The sequence below is a fragment of the Macaca nemestrina genome, chromosome 17 (assembly GCF_043159975.1).
Source record: "Macaca nemestrina isolate mMacNem1 chromosome 17, mMacNem.hap1, whole genome shotgun sequence".
Lineage (NCBI taxonomy): Eukaryota > Metazoa > Chordata > Mammalia > Primates > Cercopithecidae > Macaca > Macaca nemestrina.
Window position 1 is genome coordinate 14,108,122 of NC_092141.1, and position 25,836 is coordinate 14,133,957.

General features: G+C 43.4%; 1 long non-coding RNA gene across 4 annotated transcripts in view; it reads right to left on the bottom strand.

Moving 5' to 3' along the window:
• LOC105473534 (uncharacterized) overlaps window positions 1–25,836 on the bottom strand; it is a 142,187-nt gene that overhangs the window by 78,288 nt on the left and 38,063 nt on the right. Inside the window, exon 3 of one of the 4 annotated variants that reach the window (XR_982287.2) lies at window positions 24,377–25,353. The exons of the other annotated variants lie outside the window; for them this stretch is intronic. This is a non-coding gene — a long non-coding RNA (uncharacterized lncRNA). Of the gene's footprint in view, window positions 1–24,376; window positions 25,354–25,836 lie in introns of those variants that run through there. 4 annotated transcript variants of the gene reach the window in all.

The window sequence follows — 25,836 nt, forward strand, 5'->3', positions numbered from 1 at the left end:
GAGCTGAGCACAGTGGCTCAGGCTTGTAATCCCAGTGCTTTGAGAAGCAAGTAGGAGAATGGCTTCAAGCCAGGAGTTCAAGACCAGCCTGGGCAATATTACGAGATACATCTCTACAAAAAATTTAAAATTGGCTGAACATGGTGGCAAACACCTGTAGTCCCAGTTACTCATGCTGAGGCAGGAGAATTGCTTGGACCCAGGAGTCCAAGGCTGCAGAAAGCTATGATTGCACCACTGCACTCTACCCTGGGTGACAGAGCAGGAACCCTGTATCTCAAAATAATAATAATAAATAAAAATGAATAAATTTAAAATTTAAAAAATAAAGAAAATAACACACCAGGCATGATAGCTCATGACTGTAATCCCAGTGTGATATGGTTTGGCTGTGATATGGTTTGGTTGTGATATGGTTTTGTTGTGTACTTGAATTGTATTCCCATAATTCCCACATGTCATGGGAGGGACCCAGTGGGGGAGAATTGGAATCATGGGGGCAGTTTTCCCCATACTGTTCTCATGGTAGCGAGTAAGTCCCGCCATACTGTTCTCGTGGTAGTGAGTAAGTCTCACAAGATCTGATGGTTTGATCGGGGTTTCCACTTTTGCGTCTTCCTCATTTTCTCTTGCCACTACCATGTAAGAAGTGCCTTTCACCTCCCACCATGATTCTGAGGCCTCCCCAGCAGTGTGGAACTGTAAGTCCAATTAAACCTCTTTTTCTTCTGAGTCTTGGGTATATCTTTATCAGTAGCATGAAAATGGACTAATATAGCAAATTGGTACCAGTAGAGTGGGGTGTTGCTGAAAAGATATGGAAGTGACTTTGGAACTGGGTAACGGGCAGTGGTTGGAATAGTTTGGAGGGGTCAGAAGAAGGCAGGAAAATGTGGAAAAGTTTCGAACTTCCTAGAGACTTGTTGAATCGTTTTGACCGAAAATCTGATAGCCATATGGACAATAAGGTCCAGGCTGAGGTGGTCTCAGATGGAGATGAGGAACTTGTTGGCAACTGGAGCAAAGGTGACTCTTGTTATGTTTTAGCAAAGAGACTAGGGGCCTTTTGCCCCTGCCCTGGAGATTTGTGGAACTTAGAACTTAAGAGAGATGATTTAGGGTATCTGACAGAAGAAATTTCTATGCAGCAAAGCATTCAAGAGTTGACTTGGGTGCTATTAAAGGTATTCAGATTTATAAGGGAAGCAGAGCATAAAAGTTCAGAAAATTTGCAGCCTGACAATATGATAGAGAAGAAAAAGCCATTTTTTGAGGAGAAATTCAAGCCAGCTGCATAAATTTGCATAAGTAACAAGAAGCCAAATGTTAATCCCCAAGACAATGGGGAAGACATCTCCAGGACATACCAGGGGCCTTCACAGCAGCCCCTCCTGTCACAGGCCCAGAGGCCTAGGAGAAAATGGTTTCCTGAACCAGGCCCAGGGCCAGTCTATTCTGTGCAGCCTAGGGACTTGGCGCCCTGTGTCCCAGCTGCTCTAGTAGTGGCTGAACGGGGCTTAGGCCATGGCTTCAGAGAGTGCAACCGCCAAGCCTTGGCAGCTTCCACATGGTGTTGAGCCTGCAAATGCACAGAAGTCAATAATTTGGATCTGGGAACCTCTGCTTAGATTTCAGGAGATGTATGGAAGTGCCTGGATGCCCAGACAAAAGTTTGCTGCAGGGGCGGAGCCCTCATGGAGAACCTCTGCTAAGGCAGTGTGGAAGGGAAATGTGGGGTCAGAGCCCCCACACAGAATCCCTACTGAGGCACCACCTAGTAGAGCTGTGAGGAGAGGGCCACCATCCTCCAGACCTCAGAATGGTAGATCCACCAACAGCTTGTCCCGTGCACCTGGAAAAGCTGCAGACGTTCAATGCCAGCCTGTGAAAGCAGCCAAAATGGGGGAATATATCCTGTAAAGCCACAGGGGAGGAGCTTCCCAAGACTATGGGAACCTACCTCTTGCATCAGCATGACCTGGATGTGAGACCTGGAGTCCAAGGAGATCATTTTGGAGCTTTAAAATCTGACTACCCTGCTGGATTTCAGACTTGCATGGGCCCTACAACCCCTTTGTTTTGGCCATTTTCTCCAATTTGGAAAGGCTGTATTTATCCAATACCTGTACCCCCATTGTATCCAGGAAGTAACGAGCTTGCTTTTTATTTGACAGGCTCATAGGCAGAAGGGACTTGCCTTGTCTCAGATGAGACTTTGGACTGTGGACTTCTGGGTTAATGCTGAAATGAGTTAAGACTTTGGGAGACTGTTGGGAAGGCATGATTGGTTTTGAAATGTGAGGACATGAGATTTGGAGGGGCCACATGTGGAATAATATGATTTGGTTGTGTCCCCACCCCAATCTCATCTTGAATTGTACTCCCATAATTTCCACATGTTGTGGGAGGGACCTGGTGGGAGATAATTTGAATCATGGGAGCAATTTCCCCCATACAGTTCTCGTGGTAGTGAATAAGTCTCACGAGATCTGATGGTTTTATCGGGGGTTTCTGCTTTTGCATCTTCCTCATTTTCTCTTGCTGCTGCCATGTAAGAAGTGTTTTTCACCTCTTGCCGTGATTCTGAGGTCTCCCCTGCCATGTGGAACTGTAAGTCCAATTAAACCTATTTTTCTTGCCAGTCTCAAGCATGTCTTTATCAGCAGCATGAAAACGGACTAATACACAGTGCTTTGGCAGGCTGAGGTGGAAGGATCACTGGAGGCCAGGAGTTCAAGACCAGCCTGGCCAATAGAGTGAGGCACCATTTTCCCAAAGACAAAACACAAAAACTTTGCAAAGCAAGGTGGTGCACACATGTAGTCTCAGTTACTCAGGAGGCTGAGGCAGGAGGATCCCTTAAGCACAGGAATTCGAGACTGTAGTGAGCCATGACCATGCCACTGCACTTCAGCCTGGGCAACATAGCAAGACCTTGTCTCAAAAAAAAATGCAACCACAAAAAAAGGCCAAGTGCAGTGACTCATGCCTGTAATCCCAGCACTCTGGGAGGCTGAACCACGAAGAAGCCAGGGGTTTCAGGCTAGCCTAGGCAACACAGCAAGACCCTGTCTCTACTTAAAATATAAAAAGTAAAACATGTCCAAACAAAAACTTGCACAAAAATATTTATAACAACATTAAACACAATAGTCAATAAATGGAAATAATCCCAGTATCCACCAACTGATAAATAAGTATGGCATATCCACAGAGTGAAATATTTGATTTGTCATTGAAAAGGAATGGTACAACACAGAAGAACCTTAAAACATTATGCTCAGTGGATGAAGTCAGTCACAAAAGACTACATATTACATGATTCTATTTATATGAGCTATCCTGAATACAAAAATTTATAGAGACAGAAAATAGATTAGTAATTGCCTAGGGCTGGGAGGTTGGTGGGAAATGGGTAGTGACTGCTAATGGAGAAAGGGCTTCTTTCTATGGTAATGAAAATGTTCTAAAATTAGATTTAAATTAGATGGTTGCATAATTCTGTGAATATACTAAAAAAAGATTGAGTAATATAATTTACATGGGTGAATTGTATTTCTGGGGCTCAGAAAACAATATCCCAAAATGAAGGGCCTAAGAAGTAGGCTCAGAAGCAAACATTTTTCTCTGACTCTCTCATGCTCTCCTATCTCTGTGTCTCATTCTCCCCCAAGGCTAACCATACAAATTAGAATCCCGCCGGGCGCGGTGGCTCAAGCCTGTAATCCCAGCACTTTGGGAGGCCATGACGGGTGGATCACGAGGTCAGGAGATCGAGACGATCCTGGCTAACGTGGTGAAACTCCGTCTCTACTAAAAAATACAAAAAAACTAGCAGGGCGAGGTGGCGGGCACCTGTAGTCCCACCTACTCAGGAGGCTGAGACAGGAGAATGGCATAAACCTGGGAGGCGGAGCTTGCAATGAGCTGAGATCTGGCCACTGCACTCCAGCCTGGGTGACAGAGCGAGACTCCGTCTCAAAAAAATTAAAAAAGAAAAAAAAAAAAAAAAAATTAGAATCCCTCTATCCTGAAGTGGGTCATAGAAACCAGAATCCATTTTTCCCAAACCAGCCATAAAAGCTAAAAACATTTCTCTAACTTTTACTCTGCCTTTCTGTATAAATACTAGTCATAAAGAAATTCTCTCACCTACCCCATTTGACTGTAGGTCATAAGACTCCATTCTAGAGATGGTCCTTCCCTACACCCAGAAGGAAGAACGCATTCTTGGAGAGGCCAAGTAGAATTTAGAAAGACAGGCCCTGCTGTGTTTCCCCACTCAATCTATCAGCATTAGATCTTATTCATTTTGTCCAATCCTATTTCTACCAGCTGTCCACACTTTGTTGAACCTACGCATAAAAACAGTCAATTTTCCCTGCATCTTTAGGTCTTCAGTCTAAAGGCTCCTGTGTATACACATTAATACATTTGCATGCCTTTTCTTCAATGAATCTGCCTTATGTGAGTTGACTTTTCAGCCAAACTTCATATGGTATGTGACATGGTTTGGCTGTATCCCAACCCAAATCTCAAATTGTAGTTCCCATAATTCCCATGTGTCATGGGAGGGACCCAGTGAGATGTAATTGAATCATGGGGTGGGTCTTTCCCATGCTGCTTGCATGATAGTGAATAAGTCTGATGAGATCTGATGGTTTTATAAAGGGGAGTTCCCCTGCACATGTTCCCTCTCTTGCCTGCCGCCATGTAAAATGTGACGTTGCTCCTCATTCACCTTCCAACGTGGTTACAGGGCCTTCCCAACAATACAGAACTGTGAGCCAGTTAAACATTTTTCTTTTTATAAATTAACAGTCTTGGATATGATTTTATTAGCAGAGTGAGAACAGACTAATGCTGTATGTGAATTATATCTTAATAAAACTATTAAAATTTTTTTACTAAAAAAAGATCTTTTTTTTCTTTACTAAAATTTCTTTACTAAAAACAGGGTTTTGGGGAGATGATGGTCAAAGGATACACAATTTTAGTTAGACAGGAGAAATAAGGTCAAGAGCTCTATTGTACGACGTGGTGACTGTAGTTGTAAGCCAAAAATAACATTCTAAGGACCCCTGCCAAACCAACTGAATGGACTCTTCCTCTCAGCCAAGGGCATTCCAAATTTAACCTGAACTTAAATAGAACTTAAAGGTAGTTCTATTTAAACTAGTTCAGGCCATGATGGGAAGGGGGAACCAGACATGCTTTACTATACCCTCCTCCCTTTTGGAATTACTGATAGAATGGACTCTTTAGGTCTGATAAGAAACACTTACATTCTATTCTCTCTGAAACCTGCTACCTGGAGGCTTTATCTGAATAATAAAACTTCAGTCTCCACAACTCATTATCATAACCCAGACATTCCTTTCTATTGATAATAACTCTTTTTTTTTTTTTGAGATGGAGTCTTGCTCTTGTTGCCCAGGCTGGAGCACAATGGTGTGATCTCAGCTCACTGCAATCTCCACCTTCTGGGTTCAAGTGATTCTCCTGCCTCAGCCTCCCGAGTAGCTGGGAATACAGTCATCTGCCAGCATGCCTGGCTAATTTTTGTATTTTTAGTAGAGACAGGGTTTCACCATGTTGGTCAGGCTGATCTCAAACTCCTGACCTCATGATCCACCTGCCTCGGCCTCCCAAAGTGCTGGAATTACAGGCATGAGCCAGCATGCCTGGCGGATAATAACTCTTTTAACAGTTGCCAATCAGAAAATCTTTATTATGCCTATAACCTAGAGGGCTCCCTGCTCTGTCCCCACTCCTAACCCGACTTTGATTTGTCCCACCTTTTTGGATGAACCAATGTACATTTTACATGTTTTAACTGATGTCTCATGTCTCCCTAAAATGTATAAAATCAAGCTGTACCCTGACCGCCTTGGGCACATGTTCTCAGGATCTTCTGAGGGCTGTGTCATGGGCCATTGGTCACTCCTATTTGGCTCAGAATAAATCTCTTCAAATATTTTACAGTATGACTCTTTTCACTGACATACTTAATAACAATATATTGTATTCATAAAATTGCTAAAAGAGTAGATTTGTTTTCACTTCCAAAAAATAAGTTTGTGAGAGAATACATATGGTAATTATTTCAATTTTCCCCTTCCATAAGGTACACATACTTCAAAACAACATTTTTTTTTTCTTGAGACAGAGTTTTGCTCTTGTTGCCCAGGCTGGAGTGCAATGGCACAATCTCGGCTCACCGCAACCTCTGCCTCCTGGGTTCAAGTGATTCTCCTGCCTCAGCCTCCCGAGTAGCTGGGATTACAGGCATGCGCCACGATGCCCGGCTAATTTTGTATTTTTAGTAGAGATGGGGTTTCTTCATGTTGGTCAGGCTGGTCTTGAACTTCCAACCTCAGGTGATCCACCTGCCTCAGACTCCCAAAGTGCTGGGATTACAGGTGTGAGCCGCCAAGCCTGGCCTCAAAACAACATTTTGTACATGATAAATACATAAAATTTTTATCTGTCAAAGAAAGAAAGTGAGAAAAGAACTTCTATCTAAGGAATGTGAGTCCCTTTAAATTATCAGCTCCAGAGAGACATTAGAATGAGGCAGCACTCACTTCCTACTCCTTCACCCCTGCCCTGCTTTGAGCTATGTATTTGTCTCTTGGAACTGCTTGCTATCACCACAGGTAGCTATAAATTAACCTAATAATGCCACAGTGAACATTATAACCTACACTCTATAGCCTAACAATGTATAGTCAATCAGTAATCAACGTTATATCTATCAGACAGTGAGAATTTCTGACAAACAACTTTGTCTCTATCCTCCTCCTTTGCCTTTAAAAACTTGCTTGAAACAAAGGCAAATGGAGCTCATATTCAAGGCTACTTGGGCCTGAGTCTTCCAGGTACCTGGCCTCACTTTGGCTCAAGTAAACTCTTTAAATTATATTTTGTGCCTCAGCAGAAAGAAGAAAGGAAGGAAGAGGGAGGGAGGGAGGAACCAAGAATATTCCACCTCAGAATACATGCTTCTTTGGCATATTTGGAGTTGGATATTCAGAGGGTCTCCTGCAAGCTGCCTTTTGTTAAGATTTGCATCTGTAGAGAAACTCTGCATTGGTGTAACAAACAGCCAGGTTTTCCCTGCCCACTGTCCCTGATCAGGGATCAGGATGGAGACATGACTACCTCCCGGAAGAGAGAGACTGAAGTCTGATACCTTTGGGGGTCTGACAGAAACTCCCTCTTTCTGAGAGCTGCTCACTGTGAGGTTGCATCTGCATAACAAGACATCCTTTGCTAGCCAGGCCTCCTCTCCTCTCCCTCCCAGAACTGGTCTTCCCCCTGCCCCAAGCCCCTGTTTTTTCCTCAACCTCAGGACAGTATAAAACTTTATCCATGTGGCTTTTTCTTTGAGCTTTTCATATGCGATAAGACTCCTATGCACACATGTTCACATTAACAAATTTTGTATCCTTTTTCTCCTATTCATCTGACTTTTGTCAACTGATTTTCAATGAACCTTCAGAGAGCAAAGAGGAAGTTTTCCCTTGGCCCCTACAAAAGAAAAACGGAAAATACCAAGTGTTGTTGAATATGAAGCAACTGGAGTGCTCACATACTGATGGGGGAAATGTAGCATTCTTAAAAAGGTAGTTCTATTTAAACTACTAATAGATAATATTGCAGGAAATCTGCAGACACTGACAAAATTGTAAAGATGTTACCCAAGGGACTGAAGTATGAAAAAAGCCCCAATCTTTAACTGGGCATTCAGGGCCCTACACATTTTAACTCCACATTCTCAATCCTCTTTGCTGCTCCCCTGCCCCTAGAATACCCCAGGGCACACCAGTTACATTGCCTTTGTCTTACTATGAGAATGATAACTGAAATTTATGGAGAGTGAACTCTACTTTCAATGTGGGTAACCATTTAGGTTCTAGACATCCATGAACATATGCAATCTTTATACTATCTAGATATAAAGTCATTATAGACAAACAGTTTGCAGATAAATAAACATGAGGCTACAGAGGATTAATAATTTGAGCCCGACTGCAACAAAACTCATTACTATCATGGCTCCTCTTGAAATAAATGTCTATTTGCCCTCACCTTTTGGGTTGTGTCTTGGTTTTGGATGTAGAGACAGGATCAGATGTTCTGCTGCTTGTATCTTCCCCACACGCAGTGAGGGCAGAACCCAAACATGAGCTCATCGCTGTGAGCTCATGAATCTTTCTTGTCTCTTGGTCAGTCACATATTTGACTTTAGGATATCTTTCACTTTAGCAGAAATCCCAGGAGACAGATGATGTCTTCAGGTTCAGATATACTTGACATTTAGTAAGTCATAACCTTGATTCTGAGAATTACCTCCCATATCTAGGCAAGCTTTCAAACTGGTTTAATTTGGCCAAGATCACATCAACATAGTAAACACTCAGCACTAATTTCAGCATAGTGGAGGCTCATACTGATCTTGTCTTCAAGTCTTAATCTAATATCAGAGGGCAGAGATTCAAATGATGAAGCAAGGCTGGCCTGAATACTCAAGGTTGGCACTCTATTCTGCCTCTGCTACTGTTAGTGAGGAAAAAGAAGGCACCACTCACCCCCTATGTAACTTAGTAGAACTAGAGTCCCAAATTCCAAGAAATGACATGCTTCCCATTTCAGAGCTAAGAAACAATGATCTCCTTGTTTTTCTTCTTTTACCCATTTGCCTAACCTCATATATAAAGGCTTATGTGTCCTTTAATTTCCATGTTCTACCTCCATAATCCCTCAGCAGGCTTTAGCTGAGAAGCATGGGCTTCCTCTTTCTATTTCCTCTCTTAATCTTAGGGCCTGCTGATTGCATGCTCCAGCAGAACTGTATGTTATAGCTGGCTCTTTGGTTTCCTACTTACCTCTAGAATACTATCAATTCTTCAGGGATTTTACACAGAGCGAGCTCTACTGTTTGCTTCATTTTCTTTCTCTGCCTCCTATATTTGGCTTTCTCAATACTTTAGTCATATCAGGAACAACAGTTATAAATAAGGCACTTTATAACTCTATAGGTATCAAGGCCCACATATATCACCTGTACAATGAACTATTAATAGTTGTCTTTGCATTGTCTCAATTTGTATATATACATATAGATATACACACACATATATATGCACACACACACATACACACATGCGAGAAAGCAAGATGTTTTTAAAAGAAATCTAGTGGATAAGGCAGGAAAAAAGCACAAAAACCAGACTGGGCGATGACCCCAAGGAAAATGGAGTAGCGGAGAAAAGGGCAGTAATTAGTATTTCAATTGTAAGGCTCTGGTTTGGGGAATCCTGATAGGAAAAAGAAGTTGGGATTTAGATTTGGTTCTCTGTGCTTCCTTCCGCCAGCACTGAGTGGACAAAACTTCAGAGAGCCCATTTGTCTAGTTTCTTTTCAACCGATAGGTACAGTTTGTCTGACGTTTGTCAGGTTGTGCAAAATGTCTTCAAAGCTTGCAGATAACACAATTTAGTTCCCAAGACAGAGAAGAACCATCATGTGCAAAGCATTGTACTTCTGTTATGTGGTTTAATTTATCTGACAATTTTGTGAGATAAATATAATTATTTCCCTTTCTTAAGAAACTGAGGATCCCGGAAATCAAATAGTGACCAGAACAGACAGTGGTATGTTATGCACAAGCTGGTGAGAGCTGGGTATACACCTCTCTTCTCAAATTCATATATAGTGATGTCAAGTCATTAGCTTGGAATCAACCATCCTGAGAGCATTTACACTATGGAAATTAGAAAATGCTATAAATTAGTGTTGTTGTTTTTTTTTAAGTGACAGTTGTCAAATATTTTATGCTACTGACAATAGTACAGTCAGTAGCTACTTAGACATAAGCAAGGCACAAGAGGGCCCCCTTCCCTCAACTGGGAATGTCAGATGACCATCAGGTGATGGCTAGGTGGTTATTAACTGTCTCTCTAAAATAATAATTTGTTGCAGCCAGCACCAGGGAAAGACAGTCTCCTACTAGATAGAAATGCCTGAAACGGATGATCAGTAGCTTCCCAATAAGATCTCAGGAGTTAGGCAAGTGGGCTCAAGCATGCATACTGAAAGGCAAATTGTTGGAGTTTAACTGGTATATGACTGATATGGTTTGGCTCTTTGCTCCCACCTAAATCTCATGTTGAATTGTAATCCCCAGTGTTGGGGGAAGGAGCTGGTGGGAGGTGATTGGATCATAGGGGTGGATTCCCCCCCTTGCTGTTCTCATGATAGTGAGTTTTCATGAGATCTGGTTATGTAAAAGGGTATAGCACTTCCCCTTTCCCCTTCTCACTCTTCCTCCTGCTTCCACCATGTAAGATGTGCTGGTTTCCCCCTTCACCTTCTACCATGATTGTAAGTTTCCTGAGGCCTGCCCAGCCATGCCTCTTGAATAGCACATAGAACTCTGAGTCAATTAAACCTCTTTTCTTTGTAAATTACCCAGTCTCAGGTAGTTCTTTATAGCAGTGTGAGAATGGACTAATATTATGGCCGTCCTCTAGGAACACTGGACTGGTAAGGGAAGAATGCTTCAAGTGAGCATGTGTACAACTCCAGTAAACACACTGCAAATACGGCCCCTCTCAAATGCTGGCAGGAAACTGTGCTTGTGGACAGTCCCTCCCCAATGGAAGAATCAGGAGAGAAAAGACACAACCCCCTGGAAGCATGCCAACATTTAAAACCCCAAGTCAAAAGGTCAAACCATGCATTTGACCTCAAGTCATCCACGTGGCCCTCTTCCATGGGTTCTTTACCTCCTTTTATTCCTGCTCTAGAGCTTTTTAATAAACTTTCACTCCTGCTCTAAAACTTGCCTCCGTCTTCCTCTGCCTCATGCCCCTCAGTCAAATTCTTTCTTCTGACCAGACAAGAATTGAGGCTGCCGCAGACCCATATGGATTCGCCGCTGCTAACATACTTGGGTGTCGTGTGACTCAAAGATGTTCCCGAGTGCTAACAATAGGATTAAAAATAGTCTTTCAGACACAACACTAAGTTCCTCCTTTGAGGCTAATACAGACCCTCCAATAAGCTGAGATTCTACCTGAGAGTTTTGTCTTCCGGCGAGTACGTTACCATCGTTCCAAAATGACTTCTCTGGATACTTACTAATTTTATATTTATGACCCTGCTCCTAACTTTGGTCAGCTTTGCACTTTCTTCACAATTTGTGCCAAGCCTGCATACCACCAGCACTATTAGTCATTTAATAGTTTTCTTTAAATTGCCTCAAATTATTTTGTACATTCATAAAGATGTTTTTAAAGGAAACTAATGGATAAGACAGGCAAAAGTGGAAAAAGCAGGAAAGAACAGAGACAATCTGTCCACTCTGTGTTAGAGGACAAAGCCCACAATTGCTACAACATGGAGAGAAAAGTGGGCTTGGAGGGTTGACAACCAAAATGAGTGACTGAGGTAGGTGTTTCCATCCATCGAGGTTTACTGAGCCAGCTTGAAGGCACATCGGGAAAAAGGCAAATCATAGATATGTCTGTGGCTGTTTTTTCCAAAGAGACTCTCAGGTTTCATATTTGCACATTTTCCACTAAAAAGAGGAGGCAGTTAAGCAAATGATTACATAATTACAAATGATTACAAATATGAGACTTTAGTTAGCGCTCAATAAGTCTGCATTTGACATAAGATATGTAAGCCCTTGAAGAAAAGAGAGTAGAGGAACAAGACAAGCAGACATCTCAGGGTGGGGTGCAGGACCCATTAATCTTATCTTGTCTTTGTTCTGTACCTGGAGAGATAATCTAGGAATAAGTATTATCAGTGTGGAGACTTTTGAAAGGGCTGTTTTCTGTTTCCCTTAGGGAAGAAAGCCTACTGGCCATTAGCAAGAGAAGGGATATAATGAGACCTATCAACTCTCCTTATGACCAGGAACTCAGCTTTGAAGGATTTTCTGAGGATCCTTCAGCCAAGAAAGGGTCTTTTCAGTCAATTGGGGGCTTAAAATTTTACTTTTATTTCGTGTTCACCCCTTTTGATGAAGATTTGCCACAGACAGCATCAATGGCCAAACCTTTATTTTGTTCCATATCATTGTCAGAATGATGTGGCTACCTGCCCCAGGTCCATACTGTCCATAGCCAAAAGATTTACAGCCAAAAATCTTTTTTTTTTTAATTTATTTATTATTATTATACTTTAAGTTGTAGGGTACATGTGCCTAATGTGCAGGTTTGTTACATATGTATACTTGTGCCATATTGGTGTGCCGCACCCATCAACTCGTCATTTACATCAGGTATAACTCCCAATGCAATCCCTCCCCCCTCCCCCCTTCCCATGATAGGCCCCTGTGTGTGATGTTCCCCTCCCTGAGTCCAAGTGATCTCATTGTTCAGTTCCCACCTATGAGTGAGAACATGCGGTGTTTGGTTTTCTGTTCTTGTGATAGTTTGCTAAGAATGATGGTTTCCAGCTGCATCCATGTCCCTACAAAGGACACAAGGATCTAGAACTAGATGTACCATATGACCCAGCCATCCCATTACTGGGTATATACCCAAAGGATTATAAATTATGCTGCTATAAAGACACATGCACACGTATGTTTATTGCAGCACTATTCACAATAGCAAAGACTTGGAATCAACCCAAATGTCCATCAGTGACAGATTGGATTAAGAAAATGTGGCACATATACACCATGGAATACTATACAGCCAAAAATCTTACAGCCAATTTCAACATTCCAGACAGGAACGGAGGTGGACAGGTATCTATCAACCCTTAAAACCTTTTAAGCAATGTAAGAGTAAAAAAATCAAAGCCAAAAAGCAAGGTTACAAAATTGGCTTATCTGTAAGTTCTATGCATTGGGCTGCTATAATCTTGGTTTTAGTTAGACTGGTAGCAATTAGCTGTACAAAACATAAGCATATTGCTAAAATCATTTAAGCTTAAGAAATTAGAGACTTTCATTATGCCAAAATGCTTGACACCTTTTTAGTAATTTGTCCTAAGGTAGCCAACAAATTTTTGTCATATCTTTATTTGCATAAACCTCATAACTGAGAACAGCTATATGCAGAAGACTCTATCACCAGGTATCTTGATATCCTCTTGGTAATTCTCTTGTAAGTCTATGGGGAGCAGGACATTCTTTATGGTTTGGATAGATGAAAAGGAGGTCACATAATGACTCAGGAGGCAAAGTCCCTCAATTTGCCAGCTGCATGTCTGTGTGTCTGTGTGCTGTGTTGGTTCTTGATTTGGAGGGTCTGAACTAATTATTTCCCTCAAAACTAGTCCTATCTCATGTGCCTACCACTTCTGTGATAGTCCCTGCGCTTACAGAGAGGGTGCTTGTGATATGAGAGGGAGGCAGGGAAGTGCTGGGCAGAGAAGGTTGGGGTCCCTGGCTAGGGCTCCACCCTCAGGCCGGTGTCCATGGACCTAGGTGAAGACAGGAATTTCTGTTTTTGCGCTCAAATGTTGCATTTTCTAAGACCACGCTGGCCTGCCACTCCCTGCATCCTGAGATCCTATAAAAATCCTGAGCTCCTAGTGGGTACACACACAAGCAGATAAATGTTGAAGGGAACACATCGGCACAAGAACATACAGACACTGACAGGTCATCCACGGCAGAACAATGTGGATGCCAAGGGAAATTTGGCCGAGGGTGGTCAGAGGAGAGCCCAGCTGCTGAGTGGCCTGTCTCCAGGGGAAGACCACCTTCCCACTCCATCCCCCTTCTGGCTTCCCATCCACCTGCTGAGAGCTACCTCCAACATTCAGTAAACCCTTGGACTTATTCTCCAAGCCTGTATATAAACTGATTTTTCCAGTACACTAGGGCAACCCCGGGATACAGAAAGCCCTCTGTCCTTGCAGTAAGACAGAGAGTCTAATTGAGCTGATTAACACAAGATGAGTGCAGATGGCTAAGCTGAAAAAGGACACTGTAACACACGCCCGCTGGTGCTTCAGGAGCTGTAAACACTCAACCCTAGATGTTACCATGAGGTTGGAGCCCACGCTCCCCACGACCTGCCCATCTGCATGCTCCCCCTAGGGGTTTGAGCTGCAGGGCCTTGAAGAAGCAAGCCACACTCTCTGTCACACACCCTGTAAGCGGAATAAGGAAACTCTTCCTGTTTCAACTGGGGCGTTGCCTGGGATCCCGGAAGGTGAATGCAAAAGCAAAACTGTTGGATCTGCCTCTTTTCCAAAATCCTGCCACCTGTCTCTCTTTCCTGAAGGTAAAAGGCTCTGTTTCCCTTCATGGAGTTTTAACCGCCCTATCGGGCAGCCAGAATCCCAAGACTTAATCCCTTTTCTCTCTCACACACACAGTTTGAAATGACTCTTATCTCTTCCTTTAAATTGTTAAGAGTTTTGCTACAGAGAGTGGCAATGTTACTAAGTAAAACGATTATTCGGCTCAGCCACCAAACGTGCAAATCAGACCAACGGTTGTTAGAGGTACAATCTCCTCCTTCGCCCTCTGGACAGCTGCAGGCATCCATGGCTCAAGGCACCTCTCATTAGCCTATCCCCTCCCAGATTGGGGGCCTGGGCATGTTCACAGCATGCAAAGGTCATGCCCAACAGCCACGAGGGGGCAGAAGGAGCAGTGCCACCATGGCCCGCGCTGCCTCCACCTCCACAGCCTGGGGTGAGCCGGAAGCAGCAGAAAACTACAGCAGTAGGTGGGACCCCACAGGGTTGAACCCACAGGGCTGAAGTGTGGGCACTTCTTACCTGCTGCACCAATGGAACTTTTCCTTCCCTGGCCAAGGAATTTAATCCAGTCCGATCTGGGGGAAGAATACAAGGATGAATGGAACCCGCTTGCCCTGAGCCAGGGGCTCTTCCCCCAGGACCTCCCCTTTTGCCCTTTAAACTGTTTTTCTTTGTTTTCTTTTTTTCCTTTTCTAAGTGAGAGGGCTCCCCCTTCCCAGAACTCTGTTTCTGATAGGGAAGTTAATGGGGGAACAACCCAGGCTGGCTGATAACTGCAAATTCAGCAGGGCTCATTTGAGACACTTTAAACGTATACAAAACAGCCTCTGAAATACCTTTTCAGTCCTAAACTCAATTCCAAGCTTCAGGCTGAGGCCCTAAAAAGCAAAACGAGGTCTGAGGGATCCAAAGCCAGGCAACAGGCATGATGTAAACGAGCAGGACCAATTCCTGCTGAACCCCTGACCCCGTGGAAGCAGCCATGCTCCATGGGCTAAACAGACCCAAAGAACTCAAAGGATGTTGACGGCAGGGAGAAAGGGAGGCATAGGGGAGGGTGGTTAATTCATGTTCTCTAGGTTTTCCCTGCTTCATGGGTACACACCACATTGGTACCTGTGGGAGACACGTGCCAAGTTCGCCGGGTCTTGAGGATAGAAAAGGTGGAAGGGAAAGGGGGAGTGCTTGCTTTCTCTCTCCATCACACCCTGAGATTTCACTGAAAGAAGGAAGGGAATAAGGAAGGCCTCCATTCCCTGTCTTTCAGAATGGACAATCAGATCTCTTCACCATCCCCCGCTTATACTCCTCTGGAATGTATTCTGAACCACTGGGACTGCTTTGACCTCAGAATCTGGAGGGAAAATGCCTCATAGCCCTCTGTACAAAGGTTTGGCCAAATTATGAAGGGTCTGGGTTGGCCCCAGGAAGGAACCATTCATTTCAGTACCATCCGGCAGTTGGAACTTTTCTGTAGACATGAGGATAGATGGTCTGAGGCCCTATATGTGCGGACTTTCTATACCTTGCAAGGCAATCCAGGCCTTTGCTAACAGTGTAGGACTGATCCAGCCCTCCTATTTGCCGTCTCAGGGAAGGCTGCAAGGGGCAAGCCCAGGGAATTAAATATACAAATCCCAGAGGCACTCCCAGCAGAGGAGCCAGCTCTCTCAAGCCCTGCTCCTCTGGGTCTGCCTCGACCTCCCTATCCAGCTTCAGCTTGGCCCCTGCTAGAAATCCTCACCCTAAATAAGCCCCAGTCTCCCTCTTGCCACTCCAACAGACGCACAGCGTATTTGGGCCCAGTAAGTTCCAGGTCCTTTTCTCCTACAAGACTTAAAGCAAATTAAGGGGGATCTTGGCAAGTTTTCAGATGACCTTGGTAGATATATAGAGGCTTTCCAGAATTTCACTCAAATATTTGAACTCTCTTGGAGAGACGTTATATTACTGCTGAATCAGACCCTGATGGGCACTGAGAAGCTGGCTGTTCTGCAAGCAGCAGAGAGGTTTGGGGATGCGTTTTGTATCACATATGGCATCAGAGAAGGGGGCGAATGTTATCCAACTGGAAGAGAAGCAGTACCCATGGATGACCCTAAATGAAATCCCAACAATGAAATGGAAAGCTAGAAGAGGAGACACTTTCAGGTGTGTGTAATGGAAGGCTTATGTAGAACTACGACCGGGCCTCTCAATTATACTAAGTTGTCCATGATCAACCAGGGATTCACTGAAAACCCCACTGCTTTCTTGAAAAGGCTAAGAGAGTCCTGGGTAAAGCACACCTTTCTGTCTCCTGATTCAGCTGAGGGACGACTAATCCCGAAGAATACATGTATTACTCAGGCAGCTCCTGACATCATTATGAAGTTACAAAAACAGGCCCTGGGGCCAGATAGTGTTTTAAAGAACCTCCTGAAAGTAGCCATATCAGTCTTTTATAATAGAGACAGGAAGGCCCAGGAAGGAAAGAGGAAATATAGGAAATAGAGGCTTTAATGGCTGCCAGGCAAGCCCACAAACCCCAGAATTCCCAGGGTGCACCTGTTAACTGCTACAGATGTGGCAAGCCAGGGCATTTCAAAAAGGATTGCCCAACTGGCATAAGCAAGCCACCTCGACCCTGTCCAGTCTGCAGTGGAGACAACTGGAGAGTGGACTGTCTCCTGGGATGCTGGTTACCGGGTCTAGAACCAATCTCCCAAATGGTCCAGCAGCATGACTTATGGGTCCTGGGGCTCCTCTTCCCGGCTTCAGTGGTCCAGACCACCATTACCATCCAGGAGCCTTGGGTAATTCTGGAAATTGAAGTGAGGAAAAGGGACCTCCTCTTGGACACTGGAGCCGGTCTCTCAGTTCTACTCCCTAATTTGGGCTCCCTTTTTCTCTCAGCATGACCATGAGGGGCACCTCAGGAAGGCCTTTAACCCAATATTTCTCTCAACCCCTTAGTTGTAGCTGGGGAGACCTATTGTTCACTCATGCTTTTCTAATTATGCCTTAAAGCCCAACTCTTCTGTTGGGCAAGGATATCCTGGACCATATGGGGACCACCATCCTGATGGCCCCTGGACAAACTCTTTGTCTGCCCCTAGTGGAGACTGATATTAACCCAGAAGTTTGAGTAACTTGAGGAAAAATTGGACAGCCATACTGGTCTGGGTCCATGTGAAGGATCCCATCTCCTTTCCTAACTAGAAACAATATCCCCTGAAACCAGAGGTCAGGAAAGAGCTAGAAGCCATGATATATAACTTAAAGATCCTGGGCCTCCTCAAACCCTCCTCAAACCCTGCAACAGCCCTTGTTATTAGGAATAGGGAATGGACGCTAGTTCAGGACCTCTCCCTCATTAATGAGGCTGTGGTTCCAATGCACCCTGTGGTTCCCAATCTATATACCCTGCTAGCCCAAATACCTGAGGGGACTAAATGGCTCACAGTCTTGGACCTAAAGGCATGCCTTCTTCTACATACCATTAGACCCTGACTCCCAGTATTTGTTTGCATTTGAGGATCCCTGTAACCAAACCACTCAATTAACCTGAACAGTATTACCTCGGGGATTCTGAGACAGCTTCTACTTGTTTGGGCAGGCATTACTGAGTGACCTCTCTGAGTTCCTTTATCCTCAGGTTAAGGTCTTGAAATAGGTAGATGAACTTCTCCTCTGTGCTCCAACTGAGGAAATCTCTCAGGAGGGCAGTAAGCTTCTCCTTAATTTTCTAGCTAACAGAGAATATAAGGTTCCAAAATCAAAACTCAACTCTGTCCGTCTCGAATGAAGTAACTAGGCCTGGTCTTGTCAGAGTGGACCAGAACATTGGGCAAAAAGAGAATTAAATCCATCTCCTCCTTTCCCCTCCCGAGAATCCTCAAGAAACTGAGGGGATTCTTGGGCATTACAGGAATCTGCAGACTATTGATACCTGGGCACAGTGATACCTATAGTTTAGCTATTTCATTATTATCATCTAATAAAGGACACTCGGCAGCTAAAACTCACTGTCCAACTTGGGAGCTGGAGGCTAAAAAGGCCATTGATCAACTAAAACAAACCTTGCTTAAGGCACCAGCCCTTAGTCTCCCCATAGGAAAAACGTTTAATCTTTGTGTATCAGGGAGAAAGGGAATGGCACTGAGAGTCCTAAAATAGAACTGGTGTCCAGCCCAGCAGCCCACGGGCTACCTAAGTAAGGTGCTCATTTTGGTATCTAGAAGATGGCTGGCCTTGCCTCCAGGCAATCGCAGCTGTAGCCTTGCTGATACCAGAGGCTACTAAGTTGACCATGGGGAATAACTTCACTGTTTATACTCTGCACAATGTAGCAGGACTACTGTCTTCTAAGAGACAATAGTCTCCTGGAAGACTAACAGACAACTGTCTCCTCAAGCCTCAAGCTCTATTGTTAGAAGGATCTATGGTCCAATGAAGAAACTGTCCCTCCTTAAATCCAGTCATCTTCCTCCCAGATGAAGCTGGGGAACTTGAGCGTGACTGCAAACAAATAGAAGCACAAACTTGAGCAGCGAGAGAGGACCTCAAGGAAACCCCCTTAGAGAATCCAGACTGGATTCTCTTTACAGATGGGAGTTCTTTTGTAGAACAAGGAACCCACAAAGCAGGCTACACAATAGTTACTTTAAAGCATATTGTTGAGAATGCACTTCTTTCCTCAGGCACAACTAGCCCAACTAATCACCCTCATGAGGGCACTCCAGCTAAGCAAAGAAAAGACAGTTAACATATCTACTGATTCTAAGTATGCTTTCCTAGACCTCGACACCCATGCCACTATCTGGAAACAGAGGAACTTCTTCACAGCTAATGGGTCTGCCATTAAATACCATGAGGAAATTAATAGCCTATTGTCCCCAGTCTTCCTCCCATGGGAAGGTGTCAGTCATACTTTGTAAAGGCCACCAAAGAGGGATGGATGAAATAGCTGAGGGAAATAGACTGGCAGACTAAACAGCTAAAACAGCAGCCAGGGGTCCCCAGGTCTCTGACCCACTTGAAGCCCTATTGATCTGGGAGGGCCCCATCAGAGAAATAAAACTGCAGTACTCTCCTGCAAAAATAGAGTGGGCCACCTCTCAGGGATACATCCTTCAGTCCTCAGGATGGCTACAATCAGAACACGGTAAACTTCATCTACCTGCTGCCAACCAATGGAAAATTTTTAAAAGCCTTCACCAGGCCTTCCACCTAGGTAAGGATAAAACCTATCAAATGACCCAGAGATTGTTCTCAGGTAAAAACCTAATACAGACCAGGTGCGGTGGCTCACGTCTGTAATCCCAGCACTTTGGGAGGCCGAGGCAGGGGGATCACAAGGTCAGGAGATCGAGACCATCCTTGCTAACATGGTGAAACCCTGTCTCTACTAAAAATGCAAAAAAAAAAAAAAAAAATTAGTGGGGCATGGTGGCGGGTGCCTGTAGTCCCAGCTACTCGGGAGGCTGAGGTAGGAGAATGGCGTGAACCCGGGAGGTGGAGCTTGCAGTGAGCCAAGATCGCACCACTGCATTCCAGACTGAGCAACAGGGTGAGACTCGGTCTAAAAAAAAAAAAAAACCTAATACAAATGGTTAAACGAATTGTTAATGCTTGTGAGAACTGCCTTAAAAATAATCCCCTCAATTGATAGCTTCTTCCTCCGGGAACCCAAAGGACAGTAGACCACCAAGAAAAAGAGTAGCAAATGGATTTCACTCATATGCCAAAGGCAAGAGGCATCCAGTCCTCCTAGTGTGGATACTTTCACTAACTGGGTAGAAGCAATTTCATGTCAGACAGAGAAAGCCTCTGAGATGATAAAAGTACTAATCAATGAGATAATCCCTCACTTTAGACTCCCTAAGTACCTCCAGAGCAATACTAGCCTCTCGTTCAAGTTGGCTGTCACCCCGGGGTTCTCAAAGGCACTAGGTATACAGTACCATCTTCATTGTGCCTGGAGACCACAATCCTCAGGAAAGGAAGAAAAGACAAATGATATTATCAAAAGGCACCTCAGGAAACTGTCTCAGGAGACTCGTCTCCCCTGGACTACCTTTCTCCCCATAACCCTGCTATGTATTAGAAACACCCCTTCAAAGCTAGCTTTGCATCTCCTTGAAATGAGGAATGGATGGCCTTTTCTCCCCAATGATCTCTCGCTAGACCAAGAAACCTCTGATTTAATTAAACACATAACCTCTTTGGCCCATTTCCAACAGGAATTGAAACAACCGTCAGAGGCCCAAGCCCATGAACCAGACCCACCTCTTTTCAAACCAGGTGACCTAGTGCTAATAAAGGTACGCCCTTCCCTTTCTCTCTCTAGAGGCCCAGATTGGGAGGGAACTTACGCTATACTCTTTTCTACTCCTGCAGCAGTAAAGGTCACTAGAATAGACTCTTGGATTCATTATAGCCAAGTAAAGGCCTGGGAAGCCAGCGAAGTCATCTCCATTGACCCAGAAGAACACTCGAAGTACCAATGTGAAGAGATCAGGGACCTCAAGCCAAAAAATCACATAAGTGTTAATAATTAACCTTCCAAGGATATCTTCTTCATAGCCTTGCCTATGCTTGCTGTTCTTACCTTTGTTCTGTTCTATACCTTGGAGCACAATAATGTTTTCAAAATAATTAGTATATTTCATTTCTTATTTCTATAATCCTTGGCACTAGGTTCTTCCCTGTGTAATACACATGTTTAACCCATGCATACTAAACCTTATAAAATTTGTTTTTTCCTCTCAAGCCTAGAAGCCATCAAATTCCAGACAATGTTCCCCTTTGCCAGGAACCCTTAGGTAGACCTCTAGGAGGAATCTGACTGCTGCTTTTTCCCCAAAACAACACCCCCTGTCATCAGGAAGTAGCTAATACTAGTCACCACCTGCATTCTTCTTTTTTTCTTTTTAATTATGCTTTAAGTTCTGGAATACATGTGCAGATCGTGCAGGTTTGTTACATAGGTATACATGTGCCATGGTGGTTTGCTGCACCCATCAACCCATCATCTACATTAGGTATTTCTCCTAATGCTATCCCTCCCCTAGCCCCGCACCCGCCAACAGGCCCTGGTGTGTGATGTTCCCCCGCCCGTGTCCCTGTGTGATGTTCCCCTCCCTGTGTCCATGTGTTCTCATTGTTCAACTCCCAATTATGAGTGAGAACATGCAGTGTTTGATTTTCTGTTTCTGTGTTAGTTTGCTGAGAATGATGGTTTCCAGCTTCATCCATGTCCCTGCAAAGGACATAAACTCATCCTTTTTTATGGCTGCATAATATTCCATGGTGTATATGTACCACATTTTCTTTATCCAGTCTATCATTGATGGGCATTTGGGTTGGTTCCAAATCTTTGCTACTGTCATCACCTGTATTCTAATGGCAGTTAGATGTACCTCTTCAGAGCGGGAAAATGATATGGGTGGGAGGCAGGGAAGTGCTGAGTAGAGAAGGGTGGGGTCCCTGGCTAGGGCTCCACCCTCAGGCCTGTGCCCATGGACCTAGGTGAGGATAGGCATTTTTGTTTTTGCGCCCAAATGTTGCATTGTCCAAGACCACTCTGGACTGCCATGCCCCCCCAATCCTGTGCCTGTAAAAACCCCGAGACCTTAGTGGGCACACACACAAGTAGCTGGACATCAAGAGGAGCACACTGGCAGAAGAACACTGATGGTCGGATGATGTGGACGCTGAGGGAAATTTGGCTGAGGGTGGTTGGAAGTGAGCCCTGCTGCTGAGTGGCCTGACTCCAGGGGAGGACCACCTTTCCCCTCCATCCCCCTTCTGGCTTCCCACCTATTTTCTGAGAGCTACTTCCACCATTTAATAAAACCTTGCACTCATTCTCCAAGCCCACATGCAATCCAATTTTTCTAGTACCCTAAAGCAAGAACCCCAGGACACAGAGAGCCCTCTTTGTGATAAGGCAGAGGGTCCAATTGATCTGATTAACACAAGCCACAGCTAAGCTGAAAGAGCACAATGCAACACATGCCCACTGGGGCTTTTGGAGCTGTAGACACTCAACCCTAGATGCTGCCATAGGGTTGGAGCCCACACTCCCCACTACCTGCCCATTTGCATGCTCCCCTTAGGGGCCTGAGCTGTGGGTCACCAAAGAAGCAAGCCACTTCCCCATTGCATGCCATGGTTCTTACTATGTAGATGAACCCCCAGGTATCAGTCTTTAGAGAGAACTGATGGGAAATATTTCTCAGACCTTAAAAACTGTCCAACTCTCAGTTAAATCTCTCTGGTCAGGAAAAGACCTGGAAAAGGAAAAGGATTCTCCACAGAATGTAACTTTTTCCCACAAGAGATGGCTTTGCAGGGCCATTCCAAAATATGTCAAAAAAAAATATTTTGGGGTAAAATACTTTGATTTCTTTTAGAACCTGTTACCTGTCTTGTGATGTTATATACCAGAGGCAGGTTGTGGTTGGTAGCTTACTGCTACAAAGTCTCTGTTATGTCAGTGTTAGAATCTCTAATATGAATGCTCATCAGTTGGGTCTAAACGGCAAAATGGAGAGGGTATAATAAGGCATATCCAAACCCCCACTTCCTGTTATTGCCTGAACTCATTTTTCAGATTTCTTTGGAATCCCCTTGGCTGAGCAGGGAGTCCATTCAGTCAGCTGGGGAGCTTGGAATTTTAGTTTTGGTTTACCAATTGAATATTTCACTTTTCTCTTATTAGTTTTTGTTTCCTTATGCATCCAGTAAATCAACTCCCAGAAGTTGAATCCATCTTTCAATGCCACTGGTAAATATTACCTTCAATAGCTGAGCTGAGCTTTTACCTTTAACAGCACAGCTGCAGCTCCGTGTCGCATGGCCACCCAAAAATCAAAGGTTCTTCATTCCCTACACTATTATCCCCTCTCTTCTATCCATTTAGTTTTATCTATGTCATTATTTCCTTCATTTTCAAACAACCTATACAGTGCCTCTAAACTAGACAAAATTGCTTTTCTTTCAAGCAAAACTACATCTTCATTTTTTATGAACTTCTTTCCCAAAAAACATCTTTCTTTCTATATTCCGTATATGGAATTGGTACTCTTATATCTAGCAGTTTTAATTACCTATATTAACTACTATTCTAAATCTTAGTAAATCTAATTTCCTGTGAAATTTCTAGGATTATTTAATTTAATATAACATGACGTTAAGATTTTAAATTACTCTAGAAAATTTTGAAACTAGTTTTATTTACCAAAGAATACTAAAGTCATGCAAACCAAAAGGCATTTGAGCTAGCTTTTATTTTTCTGATAAAATACTTGATTTAAGTGCTTACTTTTCTTTAAGCCAATTGGTTAGACCCCTTTAATATAATTTGGTAGTGAAATATCATACACATGACACAGACATATAGACAGAAGCAGATTTTACAGAATTATAAGATTCTTCCTTTGCCAGCTTTCAAAAAGTTTCTGTCCCCCACTTTAGACTATGAATCTCTTGATTACTGGTTCCATTGCCTTAAATGATTGTTAGCTAGGCAACTCTTAATTTGCATCTCCTATGGCATGACTCTAGTGAAACAAGGTAGAAAATGTACATCTCAAAGGCACAAAACTTAGATCTGAAGAGAAGTAAGGTTTGTTGTGTAAACTTTAAACCATTACAGTTCCCATCTCTAAAGAAAATCTCCATTTGTAAGGGCAAATTTCTTTTACAATGAGTATCAAAAGATTCTGCTAAATATCAGAAAGCAGTATTTTAGCTTTTTTATTTGGCTTCCTTCTCCATTAGATTACTGGCTTTTGGGTGGAGCCCTTTAGTGAATAGGGAAAAGTAAGTAAGCAGTTTTTAGGGCCTAAACTGCACTTTTTAATTTGTTTGCTTGTTTGTTTTTGTTTGTTTGTTTGAGATGGAGACAAAGTCTCACTCTGTCGCCCAGGCTGGAGTGCAGTGGTGTGATCTCGGCTCACTGTAACCTCCACCTCCCGGGTTCAAGTGATTCTCCTGCCTCAGCCTCCCAAGTAGCTGGGATTACAGGCATGAGCCACCACACCCAGCTAATTTTTGTATTTTTAGTAGAGATGGGGTTTCACTGTTATGTGCATCTGTGTGAAGAGACCACCAAACAGCCTTTGTGTGAGCAACAAGGCTATTTATTCACTTGGGTGCAAGTGGGCTGAATCCAAAAAAGGAGTCAGCAAAGGGAGATGGGGTGGGGCAGTTTTATAGGATGTGGTAGGTAGTGGAAAATTACAGTTAAAGATGGTTATCTCCTGTGGGCAGGGGAGGGGGTCACAAGGTGCACAGTGGGGAGATCATGAGACTCATTGTCCAGGGGAGAGATGTCACAAGGTTGATTGATTAGTTAGGGTGGGACAGGAACAAATCACAACGGTGGAATGTCATTAGTTAAGGCAGAAACTGACTGCTTCACTTCTTTGGTGGTTCTTCAGTTGCTTCAGGCCATCTGGATGTATATGTGCAGGTCACAGGGGTTATGATGGCTTAGCCTGGGCTCAGAGGCCTGACATTCACCATGTTGGCCAGGTTGGTCTCGAATTCCTGACCTCGGGTGATCCGCCCACTTTGGCCTCCCAAAGTGCTGGGATTACAGGCGTGAGCCACTGCACCAGGCCCTAAACCATACTTTTCTTACCCAAATGTGCAAGAAACAAGTAACCCACTGTAGTAATAGCCGTTTACCATAAACAATTTCCATCAGCCACCTTTAAAACTGTATCTTTTACCCAACCATTACACACACCAAGGTTTAGTTTTCTCACAACATAACGCAATTTCTGGTACCCCCCAAAAGCAAAGAGATTAGGTAACAATTCAAAAGAGGGCAGAGCATCACGAAGACCATCACTCTTGAATCTTCACAAGGAAAACGGAAGACCTCCACAAAAGGGATGAGTAATACATTTTTCTGGGTTCCTTAAGGCGTCTGAGTCTTCTCTAGATCTTTTCAAACAATACTGAATATGGCAAAGAGGAAGGAGAAGTAGGAAGAGTAAAAGTAAAATGGGAGAACAATTTTTAAGAAAGGAAATGAACAGAGGCATTAAACATATGTGTTCATTTTTTTGAAAAAGATGTTTTAGTCCACTAAAATGTTTCCAAAAACAGGATCTAAAAAGAAAAAACAGAAAGGACTTAAATTTATATATGTATATGTATGTATATATATATTTATATTTATATATAGTATATATATTTATATATGTGTCTGTATATATATATTTTATATGTATTATGTGCATATGTATTTATATTTTATATAAATATATCAGCTTTTAATTAAGCTGACTTCTAACAGTAGGACTCTTTTTAAAAATTTTTTCAAATCTTTTATTACCAGATTTTAGCTGGGACAAACAGCCGATATTTCAAGTCAACAGAAATATCAAACCAAAAGGGACCGATTCCTCATTAGGAAGACAACCCAAGCCATGATGGGAATTTTAACCACCAAACTACAAAATGGACTAGCCTCCATGTTAATCCTGCATGGAGTTCAAAGTGGGCAGTTTCAGTGTAACTGTTTTAGGTCAGATTTTTGCTCTTTGACTTAGTCAAGATAATTTTTAAGGCTAGCCATGAAACTATTATATC